The sequence below is a fragment of the Pinus tabuliformis genome, chromosome 2_1 (assembly GCF_031772625.1).
Source record: "Pinus tabuliformis cultivar Carrire ecotype Pingquan chromosome 2_1, CPIR1, whole genome shotgun sequence".
Taxonomy (NCBI): domain Eukaryota; kingdom Viridiplantae; phylum Streptophyta; class Pinopsida; order Pinales; family Pinaceae; genus Pinus; species Pinus tabuliformis.
The window spans coordinates 433,584,855-433,596,493 of NC_142299.1; positions in this window are offsets into that span (position 1 = coordinate 433,584,855).

Genomic DNA, 11,639 nt, shown 5'->3' on the forward strand with positions numbered 1-11,639 from the left:
ACGATCAATTGAAGTGCTGAACAGGTGACTCGGGTAGGGCGTGCTGTGCATGGAGGTGAGTCAATCGACATGATGAGGTTGTGCGGACAGGCGGCTGGGGGAGGGTGCGCCATGCACGACGAAACAATGGAAATGAAGGTTGGAACTGAAGGTTGTGAACGAGGAGTTGGGCAGGCGGTAGTACGTGTAGCTCCACACGATTTGGGCATTTGCTAAGAGTTGGGAAAGCGGGACTACGTGTGGGCGGGTGAACACTGTTTGGGCGTTTGCTGACCAAATGAAGAGCGAGTCGGGTGAAGACGTGCGATGAGGTGAACAAAGGGTTGGTGAGTTGTGTGATGACCGTGCAGAAGCGCTGATGAGCTGGGCAACTGAGTTTGCCGAAGTTGGAAATTTGGCTAAGTGTAAATTTGGGGTTTCCCAAGATTTAACTTATACTTTGTAAAAGTGAAGAATTATATATATTGATATCGGGCAGACTCATATTGCAGGGAGTTGCCCCTCCCTTTATACTATTGTGCAATTGTATATATGTTAATTGCAGTTGATGATGAATATGTATGGGTTTTCATCTGTATAAAGGCTAATAATAATTCTTGGTAACAAAAAATAAACTAAGTATGGAATGTTAGGCGTAGTCTACAATTGTAAGTATTGGTGAAAAGAAAATGGTTGGTAGTGCCACACCTCGCTATAGTGCGGTTGGAAGAGTACCACCAGTGTAGGGGTGTGACACTATGGATTTGGTGCAGGCTCTATTGGCACAAGTGTCGGCCTCCTTGTTGAGGGAGCGAAGAACATGGAAGAAGCAAATATCTATCATTTGCTTGGTAAGAATTTGACACTGATTGATAGTTTGTTGTAGGAGCACATTAGAGGCACTCCGGTTGTGAACCATTAGACTTATGATGATGGCCGAATCTCCAAGGAATATTGCAGTGTTTATGCCAAGTTTTTGAAACTGGGTGAGCCCTTGGTATAAAGCAAGAGCTTCAGCCCTGTTGTTTGAGAGGGGGCCTAATCCCCATTCATAAGTCATTATGATATCTCCGTTGGCATTGTAGATGATTCCACCAGCCCCTGCCATTCCTGGATTAGATTTGGAGACCCCATCGAAGAAGAGATAGTGGGTGTTACAATTTTTGAGCTAGATGGAAAGCTCCTCATCTTTCAATCTTATTTTCCAACTATGGTTAGAATTGTTTCACTAGCTGCTGTTGATACTCCCTCTTTGGTTGCTATTACTTTTATCCAACAAATACCCTATGAAGTTCCTTTCTTCAACACAAAGATCAGCGATGTCAATTTTCTTTTGACTTTTGACTGAGATGGTTTCCAATGTGAGACTCCTTGCCTTGTTACATAATTTCCTTGTGCTGGTTTATTTGTCTTTGAAGACCATGCGGTTTCTTGCCAACCATATGTTCCACAGGAGGGAATAGGGAAGAGCATCCCAAACTCTTTTTGCAATATTGTTCTTCTTTTGTTGCCACGGATAGTTCTTCTTCTAAAGGTGCAAAATTTCAACAATGGAGTTATGGGGTCTCTATGGGAGGTGGATTTTAAGATAGATTTCTTTCCAATAGGCAGTGGCAAAGGGGCAAGCAATGAAGAGGTTCTAGATGGTTTCTTCAGCTGCTTGGCAGTTTTGGCAACAAGATGGACTAGTTATGCCATGTTTTTGAAAGTTATCAAATGTGAGAACTTTCCCTTTTACGAGGACCCAAATGAAGAATTTAATTTTTGGAATGGTCTCTGATTTCCAGACGATTTTCCAATGCAGTGAAATGGGCATGGGGTGATCCTTGATGCAAATATGCTGGTGGGCGGCTTTGACTGTGTAGTTGGATCCTGAAGGATCCCAACGGAAGCCATCATTGTCATTTTTATTAATTGGAGCAATGCTATGGAGGTGGGCTTGGAGAGTGGAAAAACTTGCTTCGAGGTCTATGGGCATGGCTGGAAAGGTCCATCCTATCCAGGTCCGAGATTGGGTATCCCACTGAGATATATGGTCCAAGTAATGAAGCCCTATGCTGTCAAAGAAGGAGAGAATTTGATCAGTTCTAGGTTTGCTGCTGTCCCATAATCTTGTCTACTCCCATTTTGATGTTGGTGCCTCCCTTGGGGACTTTGGAAATGTTTTGGGCAAGAAATGGGATTTATTTCTTGCACAACTTCTATATTTTAGAGCAAACTCTATTAGGGATATCGTAATCCAAGAGGTGTTGACTTGGGGAGTTTAGATATTTGGCTTCCAACACACTTTTCCACCAATCAGATTGGCTGCTAATGAGTCTCCAAACAATCTTGCCACCAAATGCCATATTTAGGAGCTTGGGAGATCTGATTCCTAAACCTCCACGTTCTTGTGTTTGGATGACCTGTTTCCAGTTTATAATATTGTACTTCCTTTTTTCATTCCCCCCCCCTTGCTAAAGAAAGTGACGGAGGATGGCTTCCATTTTGTGATGAAAATTAGTAGGAGCTTGTAGAAGCGTGAATTGGTATAAGGGCAAAGAAGAAAGACTTGCCTTTAGGAGGACTAGGTAGCCTGGTGGATCGAGCCAAGAGGAGCCCCATTACTGCACTTTCCTTTTCATTTTATCTATGATAGTGTCCCATACTTCAGTTTTCAGAGTACCAACGCTCACTGGCATGCCCAGATAAGTGAAATGCCTCTAGTCTAATTTGCAAGGGACCCCAAAAGTGCTAGCTATGTTATGAAGAACCTAAGCAGAAGTGTTCCAACCATAGATGCAACTTTTGAGATGATTGACCATACCTCCTGAGTAGCTCATGTATTTGTTTAAGATGGCTTTGAAATGATGAGCTATTATATTGGAAGCTCCTCCCATTAACAAAGTATCATCAGTAAATTGAGAGTGATTTATGTTTTTAACTCCATTCCCAAACTTAATACCTGTGATAAGACTGGCATGCCGATTGTAGTCCAATGCCTTACTAAAGGACTCAGCCATCAAGATGAACATGTAAGGAGAAAGGGGGCAACCTTGTCTTAGCCCTTAAGAGGATTGAAAGGATGGCCCTGGTGTGTTATTACTGAGAGAAGAGATCCAAGGACCTGAAATGCAAGCTTTGATGAGGTCAATGAAGGGCACAACAAACCCCATTTTCTGAAGAACAACAAGGAGGAATGAGTTTCTAACTCTGTCAAAGGCATTGGTTAAGTCCAATTTAAGAATGAACCCTTTTTCCTTTCTAGATTGGCTGGAATGGATAGCTTCTTGGATGAGGAGAATTGAGTCGGAAATTTGCCTATTGGCCAGGAATCCTCCTTGATTTTCATAAATGAGCGAGGGGAGGAGAGGTTTAAGACGAGAGGTGAGGATTTTGGTCAGAATTTTGTAAGAGGAATTGCAAAGAGAAATAGGTCGAAATCGGGAAAAGGATGAAGGTCGATTCTCTTTGGAAAGGAGGGCAAGATGGGTGGCATTGGTGAAACCTCCAATTTTACCCTTGCATTGGGTCCAATTTATCATTTTGACAAGATCTTTTTTGATAATTCCCCAATAAGCGCAGAAGAAGCAAATGGGGAAACCATCTGGGCTAGGAGCTTTGTCAAGTTGGAGTGTCCAAATAACTCTTCTTATTTCTTCTTCTTCGATCTCCTTGATCAGGCTTTCATTGATTTTCTTACTGATCTCAGTGGGGAAGTGCTGCAGAAGATCTGATTAATCTTCCACCTCTTTCGTTTCTGTTAAAAGATCTCTATAATGATCTGAGGCTGCCTTTCTAATAGTACCTTGAGTGGTTTGAAGATTGCCTTCAATGTCAATGATGGAGGTAACATTGTTCCTAATTTTCTTGACAGTGGCCTACTTATAAAAGAAAGCAGAGTTTTTGTCTCCTCCTTGCAACCATAGTTGCCTAGATTTAATTCTCCACTTTTGCTCCTCCACTCTATTGGCACAATATAGCTGGAGGTAGAGGTCACCTTCAAGTGCTTTATATTCCTGGGAAAGCCCTCGTTCCTCTGTTATGCTGTGAATCTTTTCCAATTTGTTCTTAATCTCAATTTTGTCCTTCTCAGGGTCCGTGTAGTGGTTTTTTTCCCATTCCTTCAAGGCCTATTTGGTCCTTTTTAACTTGTTTTCCCATATGTATCTTGATGATCCTTCTATGTGATGACACCATGTGTTTTTGACAATCTCTTGGACAGTAGGAATGCTGCTCCACAATGGGTTTTATTTAAAAGGTATGGGCCCTAAAGGGCAATGTGCTTCAAGAACAAGAGTTGTGGGATAATGGTCAGATGCTGAGTATGGGAGAATGATGGCGTAAGCAGTGGAGTAAGATGAGAGAAGTGTGACATTCACCAAAATCCTGTCAAGCCTTTCCATGAGATTACCTTTTCCCAATCTGTGATTATTCCAAGTGAATCTGCGACTTTTTGGAACAACATCAACTAGATCATGATCCTGCATGATGGTCTCCAACTGTGATCTGTAGGGTTCATGAGAAAAATAGCCTCCTCTTTTCTCATTGGAGTGAAGAATGAGATTAAGGTCTCCACCGAGAATAATATTGCTACTTCCTTCTTCATCTATGTTTGTTTTGAGGGAAGTCCAACATTGCTCTTTGTCTCTATAGTGTATTGGTGCATAGATGTTATAGATGACGATCCTTTGGTTATCTGTTAATCTCTCTAGAGCGACTTTAATCCAGTACTGGCTGACTGTATCAGCTATGTGTTTCCAAATGCTGTGATTCTAGAGGGTTGCAATTCCCCCGGAGGCACCCCCTGATTCGTTTATGCATCCATTATACTGTTTTAGCTGACTAATGATTCCTTTCATTTCTTGGTGTCCTTGTTTTGTTTCTTGTAACAATATAATTTCTGGTTTTTCTTGTATTATTAGATCTTTTAGGGCAACAATTTTGGAGGGGTGCCCTAGTCCCCTGCTATTCCAGGATAGAACTTTCATCATTGAGTGTGAGGGGTACGAAGAGTTGCTCGCCCTCCCTGTTCGATGTGCACTGCTTCTTTATTATTTATCCCCAAAATGTAGGTTTCTATGGGGTTTTGCGTACTCGTGGCAATATCCTTTTGAGAATTTTCATCTCTATGTTGCTTTGATGACTTCCTTCCTGGCCCTTGTTTTTTTGTGTATCCATAGTTACACCATGCTATTTAGAAGATCTCCTGGTAAATCTAGAAGAGGGAGGATCGTGGGAAAAGGAGGAGGAGATAAGCAGGGGGGTGGGTTCAATGGCATCGGCTTGGGACATGGAAGGGGGGTTGTCATCTGGGGGGGAAATGGCGAAAAAAGGATTGGATGAAGAAGGGGGAGGGAGTGGATGGTCAAGGGAGGGGGTGGAAGAGTTTAGGAGGGATGAGGTGGAGGTGATAGCTGTATTAGTTTTGGGAGGGGTAGCTTCAGGGTTTGCCTTGGGATTGGGGGCAGTCTTCTTTTTCTTGACCGTTTCCCATTGCTCATCTTTTGAAACATTTTCAACATCAACTAATTTAGAGCAGCGATTGGGAAAATGGCCATATTCATGACATACCTTGCATTTGAACGTGATCTGCTCATAGTCCAATTGTTGGATGTGCGTCTAGTTGTCCACTTTGAGTTTGATGACCTCAGGAAGGCCTTTGCCTAGATCAACTTCAACAAATATGCGGGCACAGGCTTGCATGTTATCTTTTGGCTCACTACGATCTATAAATCTTCCAATAACATTCCCAATGGCTTGAACCGATTTGTCTCCCCAACAATGGAGAGGAAGGTGAAGGAGCCGAACCCAGATCAGAACTGCACTAGGGACATCCAATTCAGGGTCGAAATCCGGAGTCCATTTGTTGAGGTATAAGCCTCTGGAGTCCATGAAATATGGTTTGTTTCTAAATATTAAATCCTTATCTTCTCTTGATTCAAAATGGAAGGTGAAGTACCCTTTACCACATAAGCGGATGGAGATTTTGTCTTGGATTTTATTAGACCAGTTTCGTTCGACCCACCTTTGCACTGTCTTTGGAGAGGGCTAGAGACCAGTGAATTAACCGATGAGACCTTGTTCTGCTAAAGAAAGAGTTGCCATGCGAGGAAGAGCTGGAGGAAGGATCACCTCTTGCAGAACATCTAGCTTCTTCACAAACTTAGAGATTGCTGGGTGAGGGCGCTGAGGGGGTAAGGATTTGACAAGGGCGGAGAAGGCCTGTTGAGTAGCAGTCGCCTCCGGGGTTGCATCCGGAGGGGCCATAGCTAAGGGCCAAGATCAAAGATTAGTAGCGGTGCGACCTAGTAGCGATTGTAGAGCTCAAGCCTCAAACTAGATTTTTTTACTGCCATTTTTAAAAAATGTTGAAAATGTACAAAAAAAATGTTATTCCAACATCAATACTTTTTGTTTTCGGTATGTTTTTTGGGGTTTTTGTGCTAGAGTACCTATTTTGAGGTAATAGTTCTCGTTTGATCAGTAACTATGCTATAAGGAGGCATTTGATAGGACACAATGTTTTGAATACAAATATAAAGTAATTGGAGGGAACCATTCAACATATGCCAGAAGACAATAGATCGAGGAATATCCTGGAAACTATCTTTTTGAAACAGTGAAATGCATCATTTATGCTGGTTTAATAGAAACATAGGCAAAGTTATTAACATGGGATCATAATGCAGGTAATGAGTATAGAATGCCTATGAATTTCACCCAAAGGGTTAGATTTATTCATAATGAATTTGTAGAAAAATGTGGCGAGGATAAGACAAAGGTCATTTTAAGCTTTCGAAAGGAATGTTGTATGGAAACAAGTTATCAAATTGAGGATATAATCAAATCAAAAGGTGGAAAAGTAAATTCATAACTATTCGGAGGCATAGATAACATTTTCTAGTTGGAATTTAGAACAGGGGAGATATGGGAATTGATTGATGAAATTTTCGACATGTGGGAGAATATTGCCATAAAAAATCAGAAGGTTAAAAAGTCTAAATCCATAATATGTACCAACAGTAAGACAGATCCTGAAATGAAGCAACTTCCAGATAATATGACTATCACACCTTGGAGAACATTGCAAGGAGTGAAGGATGAGAAACTAGTCAAACCGATATTATGTTGTGTGAAGTCAGGTGAATTATCATTGGCGGAAATGTGCTCAGAGTTTCAAAAGCAAGTTTGTTGAATACTTTTTATTTTTTCTTGGATTATAATTTTATTTTAAATATAACATATTGTTGTTGGTATTATTTATTATACATATCACTATATTAACAAATTTTACTTTATTTATTCAGTCATAAGATTTATATGAAAATACAAGAACATATGGTTAAAATGTTGAATGAAGTGAGTTGGAATGATGTTGTACTCAACTACCCAGAATCAAGTTCTACAACAACACTTAAAGATTTTTATTTTGCATTAAAAAATGTATGTTGATTTTTACATTCATTTTATTCATATCATTTTTTATTTTATTTTATTACTTATACTTATATTTGTTTATTTCATTAAAGATGTCGAAGAATGATGCGAATGGAGTACCAAATAATTTCAAAAGCTTCATTGAAAAAATTAAGTTGGAAAGGCTGAGAAAGCAACGTCTTAGGAATGTTGAACTTGATCCTACTCTTATTCATTTCATTTGGAATGGGATGGAAATATCCAATATCAAATAATACAAGGTGACTGTGAAGACATTGCAAAACTTATACCTAAAAGGGAATATGCCCTAGTTATTGCAGACATTACTCATGGTTTCAGTTTCCCAGACATTGGATATGATAGTGAGCCTTACACTTATCAAGCTTTTAATAAAGTGGTTACGGGATTTCAAGAAGTCACAACATCACCACTTTGGAGATTTGTAACATTTCATTAAGACACACAATTTGCAATGTTATTAACAAGCTTCAAGGGAAAATCAAATTCAAGGATGTAACTTACATGGTAATACATTGAAATTGTATGTTTGATTAAAGTAATTTTTTTTTAATTTTTTTATGTACAAGTGGATTGAACTTTTACTAAGTCATGTTACATGCAAAAGTAAAATCTTATTTCCTCAAGAGATCAACCAATTACAAGTGATTGTGAGTTCATCTATGTTGAATGTTGGGCAAAAGATGTTAGCTATAAGTCTATTCTTCTGAACCAAGTAGATGGAAAGAGTCATAGCCAAGTATTGGTTCATGATGCAGTTGTAAAAAAGTTAACATATGAGGATAAAGATGCAAAAGGAGAGATAGTTAACATTTATTAAAAACTGCAAACATTGATTAACTATCTTATAGATTTATGTTCAAATGAAGGAGATTGAGTTTGGATTTATTTTCAGGTTCAGGTAAGTTTTATTATATAAAATTGAATTTTAATATTTTTTTTTTGTTTTGTTTTTATGTGTTTATACTAATTTACTTACTTAATTTTTTTTGTGCTTGATGATTAGGTGCAACACTAGTATGTTACCTACAAAAAAGAAGAAATTGCATTGCGATTGAAAGAGGCCCACTACAATGCAATTATATTCAACAAAGAATAATGCTCTTCAATTTCTTCCAGATGCAATGCAAGAACTTGGTTTGAGGAAATAATATTTTAATGAATCACATGTGGAAAAAAGGCAAAGGAACCTCAACCACCATTATATTGAATGATATGAGAGATTTGTAGACATGAAAGATCCATTAGAAGAGGAAAATGAGGAAACTCAAGCAGGAAATATTGTGGAAGAAAAAAATAATGAAGTTGAAGAAGACAATGAACATGGATTATATGATATTGTTGATGACATTTAAGTTATGATTGCAAATCGAGCTCAATTTTGATAGATCTTCATTAATTTTACTTGTAATGTTTTGACTTTGAGATTTTATGAGAAGAGTGAGCATTTGATTATTTTTGTTATATGTTCAATATTTGTATTATCTAATTTTCATTTTATTTTTATGTGAATCATTTTTTGTTTTTGTAAAAAAACTGTGATTACTGTTAATTTTTAACATAAAATTCATAAAAAATGCTATTTTTTAAAGTTTTTTTTGTTAGGATTTTCCCATAAAAAACGTTTTTTTGACATGTCATTTTTGACAAAAGGTCTGAAAATGTGTATTTTTTTCATTATATTTATATTGAAAATGTGTTTTCTTTTGTCAAATGTTTAAAATTATTGTTTTTTTAGTGACAAATATTTAATGTCCATTGAAATATTAATTAACATTACATAAACATATAGAAAATATTAACTTTAAAATATTAACCATTTTTTTAACTACGCGAAAAAATTAAGATTTCATTACATAAAAATTGAAAAGAAAAATGAAAACACACAAATACATAAATATACTTAATTTTTTTTTTTTTGGGAAGAAGAAGGCATTAGAAAATTGAAAGTGTCAAAAATCAACCCTCTAAAAAAAAGGGTTTGATGCTACATCAACACTTTTCAAAATCAGCATGAAAATCACTAACATCTAAAAAAAATGTGCATACTTGATACATAAGACAATTTAAAGTGCTGAAAATATGCTAAAAAAAGAAGAAGGTGTATTCTGCATGATCACTTTTCAAAATCAGGTGATTTTTTGCTACCTCAAAAAAACGGGTACTAGGTCATTTTCTCGTTTAATCGGTAACTATGTTGAGCCTGAAAAGGGCTTAAAGAGAACTCCATGGTTTTGCTTTTTCATAAATTTTAACAAAACTTTCGAAAAGGTGATAAAATGTACTCATCGCCAAAATGATTCATTTTCATAAATAACTGTGTTCTGCACCTTTAAACTCAAAAAATATTGCAACTACTCGAAAACATAGTAAAAACATTAAAAATTTGGATTTTTAGAAGCTAAAGGCAAAAAATAATATTTTAATGGGCCTAAGAAGCTTATAAAATGCCAAAGTAAAAAAAATGTTACCATTTGAGAGTGATTGAGAGAGCTTTTCACTCTGAATTTAGTTTTTTTTGGTGGTTTTATTAATTCAAAAATTGCCCTTGGTGTGCGTAGTTGCTCTTCATCAAGTTTGCGTACACCGAACCAATTTTTTACATAGAAAATCAAGATTTGCACAGTGTTAGACACTAGAACTGTGTAAATTCGCTTTGTGCTTAAAAGGGACCCGCACACAACACTGTTGGCTTTGAAAAATATAAATAAAACACCCAAATTTCTTCACAAAAATTATCACAATGTTTTCTAATGATCTTCCATGTTTATTTGCAGGGTTTTGATCTACAAAAAGGGAGTGGAGGGAGAGAGAATATGAAGAACAAGATGCAACAGCTTTGAATTATCTAGAAACACTACAGGCTTTAAGAGGATGTGGCTTATACACATTTTTTGTGATCCTGGGCATGTAGGCCTAGCTAGATTTGCTGGAACGGATGGCGAGAAGATGGAATGTGCAGGAAGAGTGCTTCCATATTGGGGATCATAGAATCACCATAGATTTAAATGACATCTATTCCTTGATGGGGCTCTCATGCCATGGAGTTGACATTTCTTTGTATGGGTGCAGATGAGGTGATGAAACAATTTCCACTTACCAATTGAAACATTGTTTTCTAGGGTCCGAGCTCAAAGACGACGAATTGACATCAAAACCATTGAGAGGTTCCCTTTGATGACTATTGCTTTTACTGTTGCATGATTATGTGGGAGTGCAACACTTCATTTACTCACCAAGGCTCAAATGAAAATTTCTGTAGAGTGTTCACAACCTACCATATTTAACTGGTGTGAAGGGGTTGTTGTCAATCTCAAAGGGAAACTAACTAGAGTGAAAACTGGCAAACTCAAAAACTTTGGATATGGTTCCATTGTGATCTCATTCACTCTAGAGAGGATCCCCCTCCTTTCTCCACATATATCCATATATGCAGGAAGACTGCGAGATCCTCGTATGCTAGAGTGGGTTATGTTGATGGCATGCCACAAAGGTGGTGATGGTCCAACTATTAGATATACTCCTGACTTATTTGGATGGTTGTAACGTTAGATCATCATGATCAAGGACTTTCCACATGTAGACATGGATTACACTAGTGATCCAGATATCCCACTTCCTGCTAGAATGCAATGGGGAGACCTAGGTAAAAATTTCACATTTTGGTTGTTTTGTGTTTTTCATTTTTGTTTTTTGGCATCCAAAACTAACTATCCAAAATAATCATGCATATGTGGGCCCGGTGAGACCAACAAGACTATGTTGATTCAACAGACGCGGTAAGCAGCCAAAAACTCCCACCGTACAGAACCCCGATGCAATAGAGGCTTTAAATGAGATGTAGCATAACCTGAAGAGGTTGTTTATGGACATCCCAGATGTTAGGATTAATGATTTTCCTCTTTGTTACCAGAGGCATATCATGGGAGTTCCTGGACTGATTAGTCACTTTCTATGATGAGTAGCTCACGCTATTGTCTATTACCATGATCATTATGCGTAGCTTCTAGTCATAGGGATAGATTTTGTTTTGTTTTGTTTTGTTTTTTTATGTATTAGCTTGTTCGAATAATAAAGGCCACGGGGCCTCATGTCTTGGGTGACATTTTGTAAAGCCACACTTTTTACAGACATTTTAACTAATGAAAAATACTACTTATTATCTCAGTTTATCTTGTACAATATGTGATGGATATTGTTTTTCCTTTTTACAGATGTTACAA